Genomic DNA, 18,961 nt, shown 5'->3' with positions numbered 1-18,961 from the left:
TACATCCTGTCCCTCAGGATTCTCTCCAACAACTTGCCCACCACCGAGGTCAGGCTCACCAGTCTATAGTTCCCTGGCTTGTCTTTACCGCCCTTCTTAAACAGTGGCACCACGTTTGCCAACCTCCAGTCTTCCGGCACCTCGCCTGTGACTATCGATGATGCAAATATCTCAGCAAGAGGCCCAGCAATCACTTCTCTAGCCTCCCACAGAGTTCTTGGATACACCTGATCAGGTCCTGAGGATTTATCCACTTTTAACCGTTTCAAGACATCCAGCACTTCCTCCTCTGTAACCTGGACATTTTGCAAGGTGTCACCATCTATTTCCCTACATTCTATATCTTCCATATCCTTTTCCACAGAAAATACTGATGCAAAATATTCATTTAGTATCTCCCCCATTTTCTGTGGCTCCACACAAAGGCCGCCTTGCTATTCTTTGAAGGGTGAAAATGTGTTGCTGGAAAAGCGCAGCAGGTCAGGCAGCATCCAAGGAGCAGGAGAATCAACGTTTCAGGCATAAGCCCTTCTTCAGGAATGTGAAGATGTGTCCAGCAGGCTAAGATAAAAGGTAGGGAGGAGGGACTTGGGGGAGGGGCGTTGGAAATGTGATAGGCGGAAGGAGGTTACGGTGAGGGTGATAGGCCGGAGTGGGGTGGGGGCGGAGAGGTCAGGAAGAAGATTGCAGGTTAGGAAGGTGGTGCTGAGTTCGAGGGTTGGGACAGAGACAAGGTGGGGGGAGGGGAAATGAGGAAACTGGAGAAATCTGAGTTCCTCCCTTATCTTAACCTGCTTGGCACACTCTCCTCATTCCTGAAGAAGGGCTCATGCCCGAAACGTCGATTCTCCTGCTCCTTGGATGCTGCCTGACCTGCTGCGCTTTTCCAGCAACACATTTTCAGCTCTGATCTACAGCATCTGCAGTCCTCACTTCCTCCTGATCTTTGAGGGGCCCTATTCTCTCCCTTGTTACCCTTTTGTCCTTAATATATTTGTAACAACCCTTTGGATTCTCATTAATTCTTTTTCCAAAGCTATCTCATGTCCCCATTTTACCCTCCTGATTTCCCTCTTAACTATACTCCTAATTTCTTTATACTCTTCTAAGGATTCACTCGATCTATCCTGTCTATACCTGACATATGCTTCCTTCTTTTTCTTAACCAAACCCTCAATTTCTTTAGTCATCCAGCATTCCCTATACCTACCAGCCTTCCCTTTCACCCTGACAGGAATATACTTTCTCTGGATTCTTGTTATCTCATTTCTGAAGGCTTCCCATTTTCCAGCCGTCCCTTTAGATTAGATTAGATTACTTACAGTGTGGAAACAGGTCCTTCGGCCCAACAAGTCCACACCGACCCGCTGAAGCGCAACCCACCCATACCCCTACATTTACCCCTTACCTAACACTACGGGCAATTTAGCATGGCCAATTCACCTGACCCGCACATCTTTGGACTGTGGGAGGAAACCGGAGCACCCGGAGGAAACCCACGCAGACACGGGGAGAACGTGTAAACTCCACACAGTCAGTCGCCTGAGTCGGGAACTGAACCCGGGTCTCAGGCGCTGTGAGGCAGCAGTGCTAACCACTGTGCCACCGTGCCTGTGAACATCTGCCCCAATCAGCTTTCGAAAGTTCTTGCCTAATACTGTTAAATTGGCCTTTCTCCAATTTAGAACTTCAACTTTTAGATCTGGTCTATCTTGTTCCATCACTATTTTAAAACGAATAGAATTATGGTCGCTGGCCCCAAAGTGCTCCCCCAATGACACCTCAGTCACCTGCCCTGCCTTATTTTCCAAGAGTAGGTCAAGTTTTGCACCTTCTCTAGTAGGTACATCCACAGACTGAATCAGAAAATTGTCTTGTACACACTTAACAAATTCCTCTCCATCTAAACCTTTAACACTATGGCAGTCCCAGTCGATGTTTGGAAAGTTAAAATCCTCTACCATAACTATCCTATTATTCTTACAGATAGCTGAGATCTCCTTACAAGTTTGTTTCAATTTCCCTCGGACGATTCAGGGGTCTATAATACAATCCCAATAAGGTGATCATCCCTTTCTTATTTCTCAGTTCCACCCAAATAACTTCCCTGGATGTATTTTCGGGAATATCCTCCCTCAGCACAGCTGTAATGCTACCCCTAATAAAAAATGCCACACCCCCTCCCCTCTTGCCTCCCTTTCTATCCTTCCTGTAGCATTTGTATCCTGGAACATTAAGCTGCCAGTCTTGCCCATCCCTGAGCCATGTTTCTGTAATTGCTATGATATCCCAGTCCCATGTTCCTAACCATGCCCTGAGTTCATCTGCCTTCCCTTTTAGGCCCCTTGCATTGAAATAAATGCAGTTTAATTTATCAGTCCGACCTTGTCCCTGCCTGCCCTGACTGACTCACTTCTGTTCTCAGCTGTACCCATCTCCCTGATCTGAAAACAGAGTCTTCCCAAAGCACCATTTCCCGTTCCCTTTGGCCCCTCCACATTGAAATACTGTCCCTGCATGTTGCAGGAAGAATAAAGATGAGAGGAACAGCATTTCTATAGTGTCAGGCAGATATTTCCGGTGGTGACCATCCGGTACTCACTGCCTGTGGGGTTGGAGAGGCATTCACCCTCATTATATTGAAGCAGGATTTAGGTGGATGCGATGTCAAAAGTTATGGGTCAAGTTCTGGAGAATGGGATTAGATTAGTGAGGTGATTGTTTCTAACCCATGATGGGCCAAATGGTTTTTCTCTGTGCTGTAGACCTCTATAACTCCATGGTTCTGGATCAGTGGTGCTGGAAGAGCACAGCAGTTCAGGCAGCATCCAAAGTGCAGCGAAATCGACGTTTCAGGCAAAAGCCCTTCATCGGGAATAAAGGCAGAGAGCCTGAAGGTGGAGAGATAAGCTAGAGGGGGGTGGGGGTGGGGAGGGAGTAGCATAGAGTACAATGGGTGAGTGGGGGAGGGGGTGAAGGTGATAGGTCAGGGAGGAGAGGGTGGAGTGGACAGGTGGAAAAGGAGCTAGGCAGGTCGGACAAGTCTGGACAAGTCATGGGGACAGTGCTGAGCTGGAAGTTTGGAACTAGGGTGAGGTGGGGGGAGGGGAAATGAGGAAACTGTTGAACTCCACATTGATGCCCTGGGGTTGAAGTGTTCTGAGGTGGAAGATGAGGCGTTCTTCCTCCAGGCATCTGGTGGTGAGGGAGCAGCGGTGAAGGAGGCCCAGGACCTCCATGTCCTCGGCAGAGTGGGAGGGAGAGTTGAAATGTTGGGCCATGGGGCGGTGTGGTTGATTGGTGCGGGTGTCTCAGAGATGTTCACTAAAGCACTCTGCTAGGAGGCGCCCAGTCTCCCCCAATGTAGAGGAGACCGCGTCGGGAGCAACGGATACAATAAATGATGTGCAGGTAAAACTTTGATGGATGTGGAAGGGTCCTTTAGGGCCTTAGATAGAGGTGAGGGAGGAGGTGTGGGCACTGGTTTTACAGTTCCTGCGGTGGCAGGGGAAGGTGCCAGGATGGGAGGGTGGGTTGTAGGGGGGCGTGGACCTGACCAGGTAGTCACGGAGGGAACGGTCTTTGCAGAAGGCGGAAAGGGGTGGGGAGGGAAATATATCCCTGGTGATGGGGCCTTTTTGGAGGTGGTGGAAATGTCGGCGGATGATTTGGTTTATGCGAAGGTTGGTAGGGTGGAAGGTGAGCACCGGGGCGTTCTGTCCTTGTTACAGTTGGAGGGGTGGGGTCTGAGGGCGGAGGTGCGGGATGTGGACGAGATGCGTTGGAGGGCATCTTTAACCACGTGGGAAGGGAAATTGCGGTCTCTAAAGAAGGAGGCCATCTGGTGTGTTCTATGGTGGAACTGGTCCTCCTGGGAGCAGATACGGCGGAGGCGGAGGAATTGGGAATACGGGATGGCATTTTTGCAAGAGGTAGGGTGGGAAGAGGTGTAATCCAGGTAGCTATGGGAGTCGGTGGGTTTGTAAAAAATGTCAGTGTCAAGTCGGTCGTCATTAATGGAGATGGAGAGGTCCAGGAAGGGGAGGGAGGTGTCAGAGATGGTCCAGGTAAATTTAAGGTCAGGGTGGAATGTGTTGGTGAAGTTGATGAATTGCTCAACCTCCTCACGGGAGCACGAGGTGGTGCCAATGCAGTCATCAATGTAGCGGAGGAAGAGGTGGGGAGTGGTGCCGGTGTAATTACGGAAGATCAACTGTTCTAAGTAGCCAACAAAGAGACAGGCATAGCTGGGGCCCATACGTGTGCCCATGGCTACCCCTTTGATCTGGAGGAAGTGGGAGGATTCAAAGGAGAAATTGTTAAGGGTGAGGACCAGTTCGGCCAAACGAATGAGAGTGTCGGTGGAAGGGTACTGTTGGAGACGTCTGGAGAGGAAAAAAACGGAAGGCTTGGAGGCCCTGGTCATGGCGGATTGGATATCCACGGTGAAGATGTGGCATTGGGGGACAGGGAAACGGAAGTCTTGGAGGAGGTGGAAGGCGTGGGTGGTGTCCCGAACGTATGTGGGGAGTTCCTGGACTAGGGGAGATCGGACAGTGTCGAGGTAGATGGAGATGAGTTCAGTGGGGCAGGAGCATGCTGAGACAATGGGTCGGCCAGGGTGGTCAGGCTTGTGGATCTTGGGAATGAGGTAGAACCGGCCCGTGCAGGGTTCCCGGACTATGAGGTTGGAAGCTGTGGGTGGAAGATCTCCTGAGGTGATGAGGTTCTGTATGGTCTGGGAGAAGATGGTTTGGTGATGGGAGGGTGGGGTCATGGTCGAGGGGCAATAGGAAGAGGTGTCCTCGAGTTGGCGTTTAGCTTCAGCGGTGTAGAGGTCAGTGCACCAGAATACCACTGCGCCCCCTCTATAACTCAATGTTCAATTCAACATGAACAGCCAGAGATTAGTCTCTGAGCTGGTTGGCTTTATTCACAGCCTTCGCAGGGACGGACAGTACCTCATAGAGAAATTCAGCATTGTGATCACATCCAGGAAAATTCAAATTGATGCATGCAACGTTACAACAGACTGATGAAGCCTTCATAACACCTAACCATCTCATTTGGACTGAGAATGCATCTTTACAAGTGTGGTGTCTCATTCCTTCAGATTTTGATTATTGTTCGAGATGTTAAGACTATAAGTTCATAAGAAATAGGAGCAGAAATTAGGCCATTCAGCCCATCCAGACTTTTTTGTCATTCAATCCTGGCTGATAAGTTTCTCAACCCCATTCTCCTACTTTCTCCCTGTGACCCTTGATCCCCTTGATCCTCAGGAACCTAACTATCTCCATCTTAAATATTCTCAGTGATTTAGCCTCCACAGCCTTCTGAGGCGATGAATTCCAGAGGTTCCCCACTCTCTGGCTGAAGATATTTCACCTTATCTCCATTCTAAAAGGTCTTCCCTTTACTCTAAGTAATTCACTGTAAGAAGTTAATTTTAAAATGTTTTAAATTTCTATCTCTTTTATCTCTCTCTTTCAATCCCTTCTTTCTTCCTCTTTCTTTCCCTTTCACCCATCCCCCCCATCCCCCACATATTTTGTGACATAGCACTGGCTTCAGCCTTGGTCATTCACAGCTCCTAATCTCCCTATAATCTCTCTATGCACTGTCATTATCACCTCTTGATTGTTACCTTTGCTTCTGGAGCCATGACTCACCTTCGCTCAGCCTGGTATAAATACCTGGGGTAAAAAATGAGGTCTGCAGATGCTGGAGATCACAGTTGAAAATGCGTTGCTGGTGAAAGCACAGCAGGTCAGGCAGCATCCAAGGAACAGGAAATTCGACGTTTCGGGCATAAGCCCTTCATCAGGAATGAGGAGAGGGTGCCAGGCAGGCTAAGATAAAAGGTAGGGAGGAGGGACTTGGGGGAGGGGTGATGGAGATGTGATAAATTCTTGTAGAGGGAGGAAGAGAGCTTCTTCAAGGAAGGCATCCTTGCAAGAGGATTCGCAGTAGGTTAAAATCTTCGAGTAAAAAGTGAGGTCTGCAGATGCTGGAGATCACAGTTGAAAATGTGTTGCTGGTTAAAGCGCAGCAGGTCAGGCAGCATCCAAGGAACAGGAAATTCGACGTTTTGGGCATAAGCCCTTCATCAGGAATGGCATTCATCTCATTCCTGATGAAGGGCTTATGCCCGAAACGTCGAATTTCCTATTCCTTGGATGCTGCCTAACCTGCTGTGCTTTAACCAGCAACACATTTTCAACTGGTATAAATACCTCCCTATTCTGCCCTGTTTTTAGCTTTGACAAAGGGTCAGTTAGACTCGAAACGTCAGCTCTTTTCTCTCCTTACAGATGCTGCCAGACCTGCTGAGATTTTCCAGCATTTTCTCTCTTGGTGTTTGAAGCTCCACAGTGTTGATTTCCCTGGTCACCCACACCAGGTTGCTGCTCTCAAACTGACTTCCAGGATCTCACTGGGCAGCTTTCACCCTGAGATACGACAAACACCACTTGCTGAGCTCAGCAGAACAGTGATATCAGGCTTCAAATGCTAACTCTGTTTCTCTCTTCACAGATGCCGGCCGACCTACTGAGTTTCTCCAGCGCACTCTGTTTTCATATCTGTATAAATTGTTGTCCTCTTTGATATTCTTGTATCTGTCCTGACAGCATGCCTGTTTTTCTCAGTAATACAGGCATAAGTATGAGGAACAGCATGAGGCTATTTGGCCCCTCCAGTAAAAAGTGAGGTCTGCAGATGCTGGAGATCAGAGCTGAAAATGTGTTGCTGGTTAAAGCACAGCAGGTCAGGCAGCATCCAAGGAACAGGAAATTCGACGTTTCGGGCCAGAGCCCTTCATCAGGAATGAGGAGAGGGTGCCAGGCAGGCTAAGATAAAAGGTAGGGGGGAGGGACTAGGGGGAGGGGCGATGGAGATGTGATAGGTGGAAGGAGGTCAAGGTGAGGGTGATAGGTCGGAGTGGGGTGGGGGCGGAGAGGTCAGGAAGAGGATTGCAGGTTAGGAGGGCGGTGCTGAGTTGAGGGAACCGACTGAGACAAGGTGGGGGGAGGGGAAATGAGGAAACTGGAGAAATCTGAGGTGATCCCTTGTGGCTGGAGGGTTCCCAGGCGGAAGATGAGGCGCTCCTCCTCCAGCCGTCGTGTTGTTATGTTATTTTATATTATTTGGCCCCTCCAGCCCATTCTGTCACTCACTGAGATATCTATTCATTTGATTGTGGCATCAACCACACATCGCCGCCCACCCCCCAATAACACCAGCTTCCCCAGTATTATTACATCCCTGTCAGGATTTCCTTATTTCCTTATGAGTTGAAGAGTTTATAAAGTGGACATTTTCAATTCTGACTTTGCAGAACGTGGCGGAGGAAGGGCCTTTGGAATGGTGTGTTCAAAGCAAGAACAATTTTACTGCTGGGATATATGGCTATTTAATGGATAGCAGGTTACATTTTATTCCAGTGAAAAATGAGGTCTGCAGATGCTGGAGATCACAGCTGAAAATGTATTGCTGGTTAAAGCACAGCAGGTTAGGCAGCATCCAAGGAATAGGAAATTCGACGTTTTGGGCATAAGCCCTTCATCAGGAATGGCATTCATCTCATTCCTGATGAAGGGCTTATGCCCGAAACGTCGAATTTCCTATTCCTTGGATGCTGCCTAACCTGCTGTGCTTTAACCAGCAACACATTTTCAGCTACATTTTATTCCATTCTATCCTTACCCTGCAATGTGACAGGATAAAAGCTGCTGAATATTACACGACCTTAACCTCAGTTTACATTTCCTGTATTGTGGATTTACCTGTTGAGATTAAGGGGGGGTGGGAGAGGGTGGTGGTGAGGATTTATTGAGGTTGTGCAGAGTGCGGGGAGCCCTACCCTGGGGAGAAATGCCCAGATTGGAAATTCACTCGGGCACAATGCATCCTGTTCATCAGGAGTAGCGCACACCAGGATTTCTCAGATACCAGGAGTACAGGCTTGTAAGCATATTCCCCGGTCCCAGCTGTGTATCTGTGTGCAGCTGTTGTGGGTGTCTGTGCGTTACAGGTTGTCACCCGTTTCACACACAGGTTCCTGTCTCAGGCAGCATAGGAGGGAGTTGGCACATCCAACCGAGTCTGGAGAAACAGGAGACAGGGACCCAAACTCTCAAGGCTTTGCCACGTTCCCACGTTACAGGCGCTGGGACAGAAGCCTTGAGCCATTTGCTGCCAAGGGTTTACCTAGGACCCGGGGGGAGGTGTCAGAGGAAGAGGTGGAACCAAAAACACTGGGAGGAATAAAACAGAAGCAGTTTGAAAAGTGAGTGACACTAAACTGTAAGGTCACCGTCTCTCTTCTCAGTCTCCCGTTTTAAGAAATCTTGTCATCAGAGGGTCCACTGTGTGATGGCGTGCACAAAGGATTTCCTGGTGATGAAGAGAGAGCCTGGCAGACAGAACTTTTCACCTTGTACTCATCAGGACACACACAAGAAAACCAAATCTCAAAGGGAGCACCAATTTATACTGCGTGAGAAAGAAGATACCGATTGGTTGGCAAGCTAGACTCTGATTGGTCAAGGTTTTTCCATGGGCAATGCACCAAATGGTCCCTTTCTTTTAAAAAAAAAGGCAATTGCTGATGGGTCTGCTGTAAGGAGCAGTTATAGTCATACAGGTGTACAGCACAGAGTTATAATCATACAGATGTACAGCACAGAGTTATAGTCAGACAGATGTGTAGCACAGAGTTATAGTCAGACAGATGTACAGCACAGAGTTATAGTCAGACAGATGTGTAGCACAGAGTTATAGTCAGACAGATGTACAGCACAGAGTTATAGTCAGACAGATGTGTAGCACAGAGTTATAGTCAGACAGATGTACAGCACAGAGTTATAGTCAGACAGATGTGTAGCACAGAGTTATAGTCAGACAGATGTACAGCACAGAGTTATAGTCAGACAGATGTGTAGCACAGAGTTATAGTCAGACAGATGTACAGCACAGAGTTATAGTCAGACAGATGTGTAGCACAGAGTTATAATCATACAGATGTGTAGCACAGAGTTATAGTCAGACAGATGTACAGCACAGAGGTAGACCCTTCAGTCCAAGTCGTCGATGCCCATCATTTGCCAACGCTTGGCCCCTATCCCTCTAAACCCTTCCTATCCATATACCCAACCTTTTAAATGCTGTAACTGTACCAGCCTCCACCACTTCCTCTGGCAGCTCATTCCATACACACACCACCCTCTGCGTGAAAAAGTTGCCCCTTAGTTCCCTTTCCCCTCTCACCCTAAACCTGTGCCGTCCAGTTTTGGACTCCCCTACCCTGGGGAAAAGACCTTTGCCATTCACCCCACCTTCACGATTTTATAAACCTCCAGAAGGTTATCCCTCATTAAGCTTTTGGTTCGAACCATTCAATCTTTTTGGGGACAATACTGATGTAAACTAAGAAGTGAAACCTGAAGTTAACACACATTCGATCTTCTTTCCTTTTTGCGTGTTACTTTTGCAGCTTTTCCCCAAAGAGTCAAACCTTCCCTCAGATCGGCAGCTGAATCCTTTCGAGAGCAGAGACCTGGAAATGGGGAGACGTGTATAACGTAGATATGGTGGGCCCTGAACAATAATTGCAAGGCATTAACGTAACCTAGGGCTCCAAATGATCTCAAAATCTATGACGTAAAATCCCAAACAGTTTCTATCTATTTCCTGAGCTAGAGAATAAATACAGCTAATTCCCAAGCCCCTGTTTCTCAATACGACTGTTATGAAATGCAATTATCACTTCATCCACCTCCTGTATTGGCTCCACATGGAATTATGTGGAAATTACAGAAATCAGATGATTAGGCCCACTGCTGTCGATATTCCAAACCAGTACCGTGTCAGCACACTTTATCCGACGTCATTAACATTTGTTCAGCTCCTTTCCTGCTGTCTGTACTTACTGAGCTTACCTGACCTGTGTGTGTGTGTCTCTCTCTGTCGGTTGTGATTTAGTGCGTAGTGCTGGCTTGTATCACCCAGAACTCTCACCTCCCACACCAGAGACCTGTGAAAGATAGACTCTGCTGTCATCTGTGGTAATGGTGCTCAAAGGATCAGTGTTGGAGCAGAAGGTGAGGGCTGCAGATGCTGGAGATCAGAGTCGAGGAGTGTGGTGCTGGAAAAGCACAGCAGGTCAGGCAGCATCCGAGGAGCAGGAGAGTCGGGCAAAGGTCCTTCATCAGGAACATGGAGGGGTGGAGCTGGGGGCTGAGAGACAAATAGGAGGAGAGGTGGGGGATGGTAGCTGGAAATGCGATAGGTAAATGAAGGTGGGAGGTGATGGTGATCGGTCGGAGCGGATAGGTGGGAAGGAAGATGGACAAGTGGAAGAGGTCAAGAGGGTGGTGCCAAGTTAAAGGGTTGGATCTGGGAGGAGATAGGAGGAAGGAAGAAGAGGAAACTGGTGAAGTCTACGTTGATGCCAGATCCAACTACACGGCATTTCCATGATCCATCCCAGATCCTCATCCCAGATCCAACCCTTCAACTCGGCACAGATCAGTGTCTGACTCCTGCATTGAGTTCTGGCCAATCTGATGAGGTCATACAGGCTTGGATGGGGAACTAGGAGCAACTCACGTAACCTCACGTCCATAGTCCTGCCTACCCCCCAATAACCTTTCACCTCCTTTCTTAGCAAGAACCAATCTTTAACTATCTTTAAAACCTCTGCTTCCTCCACTTTTTCAGGAAGAGAGTTTCAAAGACACATGAGCCTCTGAAGGAAACAAAGCTGCCTCATCTCTGTTTTAAACATTTTAATTTTAAGCAACTTGCAGACTCTCCCACAAGAGGCACCATCCTTTCCACATCTACCCAGTCAGCTCCCCTCAGGAACTGATATGATTCAGTCAAAAGGATAAGGTGGAGCACCATGGGATCTGGGGGAGTGTTAGGCCTTTAGCCACAAGTAGGAGCAGTTCAGGCAGCATCCAAGGAGCAGCAAAATCGACGTTTCAGGCAAAAGCCCTTCATCAGGAATAAAGGCAGAGAGCCTGAAGCGCAGAGAGATAAGCTAGAGGAGGGTGGGGTGGGGAGAGAATAGCATAGAGTACAATAGGTGAGTGGGGGAGGGGATGAGGGTGATAGGTCAGGGAAGAGGGTGGAGTGGATAGGTGGAAAAGAAGATAGGCAGGTAGGACAAGTCATGGGGACAGTGCTGAGCTGGAAGTTTGGAACTAGGGTGAGGTGGGGGAAGGGGAAATGAGGAAACTGTTGAAGTCCACATTGATGCCCTGGGGTTGAAGTGTTCTGAGGCAGAAGATGAGGCGTTCTTCCTCCAGGTGTCTGGTGGTGAGGGAGCGGCGGTGAAGGAGGCCCAGGACCTCCATGTCCTCGGCAGAGTGGGAGAGGGAGTTGAAATGTTGGGCCACGGGGCGGCGTGGTTGATTGGTGCGGGTGTCCCAGAGATGTTCCCTAAAGCGCTCTGCTAGGAGGTGTCCAGTCTCCTCAATGTAGAGGAGACCGCATCGGGAGCAATGGATACAATAAATGATATTAGTGGATGTGCAGGTAAAACTTTGATGGATGTGGAAGGCTCCTTTAGGGCCTTGGATAGAGGTGAGGGAGGAGGTGTGGGCACTGGTTTTACAGTTCCTGCGGTGGCAGGGGAAGGTGCCAGGATGGGAGGGTGGGTTGTAGGGGGGCGTGGACCTGACCAGGTAGTCATGGAGGGAACGGTCTTTGCGGAAGATGGAAAGGGCTGAGGAGGGAAATATATCCCTGGTGGTGGGGTCTTTTTGGAGGTGGCGGAAATGTCGGTGGATGATTTGGTTTATGTGAAGGTTGGTAGGGTGGAAGGTGAGGACCAGGGGCGTTCTGTCCTTGTTACAGTTGGAGGGGTGTGGTCTGAGGGCAGAGGTGCGGGATGTGGACGAGATGCGTTGGAGGGCATCTTTAACCACGTGGGAAGGGAAATTGCGATCTCTAAAGAAAGAGGCCATCTGGTGTGTTCTACGGTGGAACTGGTCCTCCTGGGAGCAGATATAGCGGAGGCGGAGGAATTGGGAATACGGGATGGCATTTTTGCAAGAGGTAGGGTGGGAAGAGGTGCAATCCAGGTAGCTGTGGGAGTCGGTGGGTTTGTAAAAAATGTCAGTGTCAAGTTGGTCGTCATTAATGGAGATGGAGAGGTCCAGGAAGGGGAGGGAGGTGTCAGAGATGGTCCAGGTAAATTTAAGGTCAGGGTGGAATGTGTTGGTGAAGTTGATGATTTGCTCAACCTCCTCATGGGAGCATGAGGTGGCGCCAATGCAGTCATCAATGTAGCGGAGGAAGAGGTGGGGAGTGGTGCCGGTGTAATTACGGAAGATCAACTGTTCTCCGTAGCCAACAAAGAGACAGGCATAGCTGGGGCCCATACGTGTGCCCATGGCTACCCCTTTGGTCTGGAGGAAGTGGGAGGATTCAAAGGAGAAATTGTTAAGGGTGAGGACCAGTTCGGCCAAACGAATGAGAGTGTCGGTGGAAGGGTACTGTTGGGGACGTCTGGAGAGGAAGAAATGGAGGGCTTGGAGGCCCTGGTCATGGCGGATGGAGGTGAAGAGGGATTGGATATTTATGGTGAAGATGAGGCGTTGGGGGCCGGGGAAACGGAAGTCTTGGAGGAGGTGGAGGGCGTGGGTGGTGTCTCGAACGTATGTGGGGAGTTCCTGGACTAGGGGGGGTAGGACAGTGTCGAGGTAGATAGAGATGAGTTCAGTGGGGCAGGAGCATGCTGAGACAATGGGTCAGCCAGGGTGGTCAGGCTTGTGGATCTTGGGAAGGAGGTAGAACTGGGCAGTGTGGGGTTCCCAGACTATGAGGTTGGAAGCTGTGGGTGGGAGATCTCCTGAGGTGATGAGGTTCTGTATGGTCTGGGAGATGATGGTTTGGTGATGGGGGTGGGGTCATGGTTGAGGGGGCGGTAGGAAGAGGTGTCCCCGAGTTGGCATTTGGCTTCAGCGGTGTAGAGGTCAGTGCGCCAAACTACCACTCTCCATGTAGTCATGGTAACAATGTCTAGTGAGTGAATACAATTGTTGCCTCATTAGAATCACACAATAAACTACCATATTTTGCGGTGGTTCACAGACTCCCAGCCCAACTGCTTGTTCTGTGGAGTCCGGGGGCCGTGTATATCTGGGCTGGGGGTGTTTGCACTCCCTGTTTAGTTTGCTGGAAAATCTTCTCCTCTGTTTTTGGCTGCACCTCAGCCCCCAGCTCCTGATCTTTGGGTACCCCCTGCGGAGGGGGGAGTGTAGGTCTGAAGACCACCCCGTGGGTCTGCTCCTGGGCCTGGCCAAACTGGCCATAAACAGGTCCAGGCAGCGGGCCGTGGAGGGGGTCATTAGGGCCGACTGCCTGCCCCTCTTCTGTGGTTACGTTAGAGCCCGGGTGTCTCTGGAGAAGGAGCACGCGGTGTCCACCAACACCCTGGGGTTGTTCAGGGAGAGGTGGGCGCCGCAGGGAGTGGAGTGCGTCATTTCCCCCTCCAACTCTAATCCCTGCCCACCTTTTCACTTTTTTGATCACTGATTTGTTGAGACGGGCCCTGCTTGTCCCTGGATACCCAGGTGTTCCCTTTCCTCCTGGTGCTGGAATATAAACAAGGATTTCTGCACTCATTGCTCATCCATTGTGTCCTACACCTGCACACACACACACGCGCACACACACACACACACACACACACACGACATGAACGCTGGGGCAAATATAAACACTACTGTTGTTAGGTAGTGAAAAAAATAAACTGCCATCTTGTTCAAGATAAGAGCCTCTTCCCATTTAAATAATAATAATAAATAATAATGATATCACCTTACCAGACCATGGGGCTATTCTCTCATTGCAGATAACGAGGACAGCGGAGGTTAGCTAAGATTACAACGGGATCGTGATCAGTTGGCTCAGTGAGTGGCAGACGGTGTTGAATTTGGATAAATGCGAGGTGCTGCATTTTGGGGAAACGCACAAGGGTAGGACTTACTGTTAATGGGAGGGCCCTGGGTGGCGTTGTCAAACAGAGACACCCGTCTTTGAAAGTTGTGTTGCAGGTCGACAGGGTAGTGAGCAGGAGAGCAGGAGCACAAGTATTTGTGGTGAAAGATATCCAAGCAGGTGCCAGGTAAGTGAGTGAGGTGAAGGAGAGCAAAGAGCGCTGTGGTGAGAGTCTGCCTGCTCCTGAGGGTCTGTCCCGAAGCAAAAAGCACCCTCACCACAGGATTACACCATACAGCATCACTGGGTCCCAGCAGGATTACACAGTACAGTGTTATTGGGTCCCAGCAGGATTACACAGTACAGTGTTACTGGGTCCCACCAGGATTACACAGTACAGTGTCACTGAGTCCCAGCAGGATTACACAGTACACTGTCACTGGGTCCCAGCAGGATTACACAGTACAGTGTCACTGAGTCCCAGCAGGATTACACAGTACAGTGTCACTGGGTCCCAGCAGGATTACACAGTACAGTGTCACGGAGTCCCAGCAGGATTACACAGTACAGTGTCACTGGTTCCCAGCAGGATTACACAGTACAGTGTCACTGAGTCCCAGCAGGATTACACAGTACAGTGTCACTGGTTCCCAGCAGGATTACACAGTACAGTGTCACTCACTGGGTCCCAGCAGGATAACACAGTACAGTGTCACTGGTTCCCAGCAGGATTACACAGTACAGTGTCACTCACTGGTTCCCAGCAGGATTACACAGTACAGTGTCACTGGTTCCCAGCAGGATTACACAGTACAGCGTCACGGAGTCCCAGCAGGATTACACAGTACAGTGTCACTGGTTCCCAGCAGGATTACACAGTACAGTGTCACTGAGTCCCAGCAGGATTACACAGTACAGTGTCACTGGTTCCCAGCAGGATTACACAGTACAGTGTCACTCACTGGGTCCCAGCAGGATAACACAGTACAGTTTCACTGGTTCCCAGCAGGATTACACAGTACAGTGTCACTCACTGGTTCCCAGCAGGATTACACAGTACAGTGTCACTGGTTCCCAGCAGGATTACACAGTACAGTGTCACTGAGTCCCAGCAGGATTACACAGTACAGTGTCACTGGTTCCCAGCAGGATTACACAGTACAGTGTCACTGGGTCCCACCAGGATTACACAGTACAGTGTCACTCACTGGGTCCCAGCAGGATTACACAGTACAGTGTCACTGAGTCCCAGCAGGATTACACAGTACAGTGTCACTGGTTCCCAGCAGGATTACACAGTACAGTGTCACTCAATGGGTCCCAGCAGGATAACACAGTACAGTGTCACTGGTTCCCAGCAGGATTACACAGTACAGTGTCACTCAATGGGTCCCAGCAGGATAACACAGTACAGTGTCACTGGTTCCCAGCAGGATTACACAGTACAGTGTCACTGTACAATACCATGCACCTATCCAATTCAAACTCCAGCTGCCACTCCTCAGCCTATCGGTCCAATCGCGAGGCAGTCTCGCTGTCGCTGTACTGACATCAGGGCTGCCTCTGGTCAGCTCGGTCAGCTGCCATCACCACATCGCCATTGGAAATGGCAGGAGAAACTGGGAAGCTGCAATTCTGAAATAAAGTACAGAGCTCCGAATACAGCCACTTCCTGGGACTAGCTGAGTCTGAAACCACCTCTAATCTTCCGGTTATTTCAAAGGAACAAAATCCACAGGGATAGGTGTTGCTTTTTGAGAAATGATTTATACCAATGTTGTCAGTAAACCATTCCTTCCCCACTCTCCCCGATGCCTTTGCTATAGGCTTCGTGCGGTTAACATCAATGAATCTCACCAAATAGGACCCTCAAACAAATCATAAAGCAAATAAATCCTAATGCAGGCATAGTTAGTTGTATAAGTTTTATTGCCAAGTAAGAAATTTTAAATTTTAATTCAATAAATACATTGCAAGATTTCTTTACAAACATAATTTTAACATCATAGTGGAAACAGAACTCGAAATATCTGAACCAAGACAATCGATGACATCATAAATTATGTATTGTTTTTACTAGCTCATCAACAGCAGTTCACAAGACAATATACATACCAAAATAATTATGCTAATACACTTAAAGTTATTTCAAAACTGTATGACATCAGATATTTGTTAGTGTCATAAATAAATCCTCCAGATTCTTTCACTTGATAAAGGATCACACAGATCAAAATGTTTGTCAACAACGTTAGAAAAGGAATTGCACACCTGGGAATGGGAACCATGGACACTGACCCAGTCACTGTTTCAAGATTGGAGGGTGTTAGCAGTGTGCTGGTAACTAAATAAGAGAACACAAAGCAACAAAGTTCATTGCCTACAGAGACCCAGACAATTACAAACGGGCCCGGGGGGATTCCACACACTCCACCAGGGGTTCAGCCTTTTCACTGGTTTTGTGCTTTTTCTGTCTGGAATGATTTCATCGACACAGATCCTTCCTTCTCAGGAGGCCCACGCAAAAACCGAAAAGGACTTGGTCAGCATCGAAGGAAACAGAATTTCTAAGGGCTAGACCAAAAGGATTCTGCTTTAAACCAGGGTTCAGCTCCCCTCAATTCACCGAATGAACTTTTGGAAAGGTACTTTTTCTCAGAATCAAGGTGAAATAAATGAGTAGATCATCGAATTTTATTTCAAGATCTTGTGAACCAGAATCCCTACAGTGTGGAAACACACCCTTCAGCCCAACAAGTCCATACCGACCCTCTGAAGAGAATCCCACTCAAACACATTCCCCTACATTTACCCCGACTAATGCATCTAACCTACACATCCCTGAACGCTATGGGCAATTTAGCATGGCCAATTCACCCTAACCTACACATCCCTGAACACTATGGGCAATTTAGCATGGCCAATTCACCCTAACCTGCACATCCCTGAACACTATCGGCAATTTAGCATGGCCAATTCACCCTAACCTGCACATCTTTGGACTGTGGAAGGAAACTGGAGCATCCAAAGGAAATCCACACACACACACCAGGTTATAGTCCCATAGGTCTATTTGGAAGCACTAGCTTTTGGAGCGCTGCTTCTTCATCAGGTGATAGTGGAGGGCACAATTCTGTGCCTTAGAATTTGTTAAATTCTGTGCCTTAGAATTGTGTCCTCCACTATCACTTGATGCAGGAGTAGCGCTCCAAAAGCTAGTGTTTCCAAATAGACCTGTTGGACTATAACCTGGTGTTGTGTGATTGTTAACTTTGTCCAGCCCAGTCCAACACTGGCATCTCCAAATCACCCAGACATGAGGAGACTGCACAAACTCTACACAGACAGTCACCCGAGAGTGGATTCGAACCCAGCTCCCTGGCTCTGTGAGACAGCAGTGCCAACCATTGACCCACCATGCCACCCTCTTAGAAAGGAACAACCTGTCTCGATTAGAAAGTATTTCAATCATTGAGGTTTAGCTCAGCATCGATCACTTCACAGAAAAGGCCACACCAGCCAATTATCGGGAAGCCTTCTGTTTGCTCTCTCCTTACTTTTCTCACCCCTATGCATTCATCTTCATAAAACTGGTGTCATCATTAATAATACTCAGGAATAAAAAGCTTATCCATCCTCTTTTCTCTCATTGAAAAGAAATCTCCCATCTTCTACTGGGCCTCCTGGGGAGGAGAGGAGTTGGGGGAGTGGGCGAGGGGGGAGAAACATGTTGAAATAAATTCCAAAGTGCTCTCGTTCCTATTAAAACTGACACTCCGATAACTGCTAATACCAGTCATCAACAACTTGGTACGCACAATGTTACCTACGGGTTATCTACCTAATACTTGATGTGAGTGAGGAATGCTAATGGAATACTTCTAGCTAAACCCCATGCTACACATTTACAAAGTTAATTTATGATGTTAAATTTGTTATGTACAAATACCATTCTGGGATCTCTTTAAATGGAAGGAGAATCAGTTTAGTTTAATCATAAAACATAAGATTATTTTGAGCCCTGTGGATGCAGCTCCTTTGCTAAACTCAATCAGTTTCACTCCACATGGTGCCCTCTCCCAGATCAGCTGCTGCTTTATCTCTTTTATGAAATTGGTCCCAGAACCGGGAGGGCCGAATGTCTGCATGAGAAAGGCAGGGATCGCTGGCCTGTTGAACAGAGCATTCCACATCCCGTCCCCTCTACTCTACCAGGCTGACGGAAGCAGAACTGCCTCCCTTCAAGGTTATTGCAAGTGTCTGTAAAGAAATAAGCTAGCCCTGCTCCCCCACACCATGCACTCCCGCCTCGCGCTCTCTCTCTCTCTCTGAGCTGCTTTGTTTAGGGACATCTCCACTTGCGCTCTCTGCTGACGCAAGGACTATGTTACCTTCCAAAGTGAGCCAAGCTCCAACTTTACCCAACTCCTGTTCTCCATGTTTGCCAAGAGTGGCCACTGATCAGGAATCACCGACGATGATCCAAAACGGGAAATCATACCCTCTCTGCCAACTGCGAGGAAATAATTCAGGAAGTCTGAACACCAATTACGGTTTCGTTCACATTGTAATCAGAGTCTAAACCGTGTTGGCAGGTACCCCCATCTCAGGACATGGTCTAAGTCATCGAGTTAGACAGCACGGACCCTTCGGACCAACCAGTCTCTGCCAACCATAACCCCAAACTCAACTAGTCCCACCTGCCTGCTCCTGGCCCACATCCCTCCAAACACTTGCGTGCTAATCCAAAAGTCCTTTAAATGTTGTAACTGTACCCCGCCACCCACTTCCTCTGGAAGTTCATTCCACTTGCGAACCACTCACTGTGTTAAAAAAAGTTGCCTCCAGGCCTGTTCTAAATCTCTCTCCTCTCACCTTAAAAATATGTCCCCCTGGCCTTGAAATCTCCCACCCCAGGGAAAAGTCAATTACCATTCACCTTATTTATGCCCCTCATGATTTTATAAACCTCTATAAGAGCCGCCCTCAACCTCCTATGGTCCTGTAA

This window comes from Hemiscyllium ocellatum, chromosome 20 (genome assembly GCF_020745735.1).
Source record: "Hemiscyllium ocellatum isolate sHemOce1 chromosome 20, sHemOce1.pat.X.cur, whole genome shotgun sequence".
Taxonomy (NCBI): domain Eukaryota; kingdom Metazoa; phylum Chordata; class Chondrichthyes; order Orectolobiformes; family Hemiscylliidae; genus Hemiscyllium; species Hemiscyllium ocellatum.
This window is presented reverse-complemented; position numbering follows the sequence as displayed.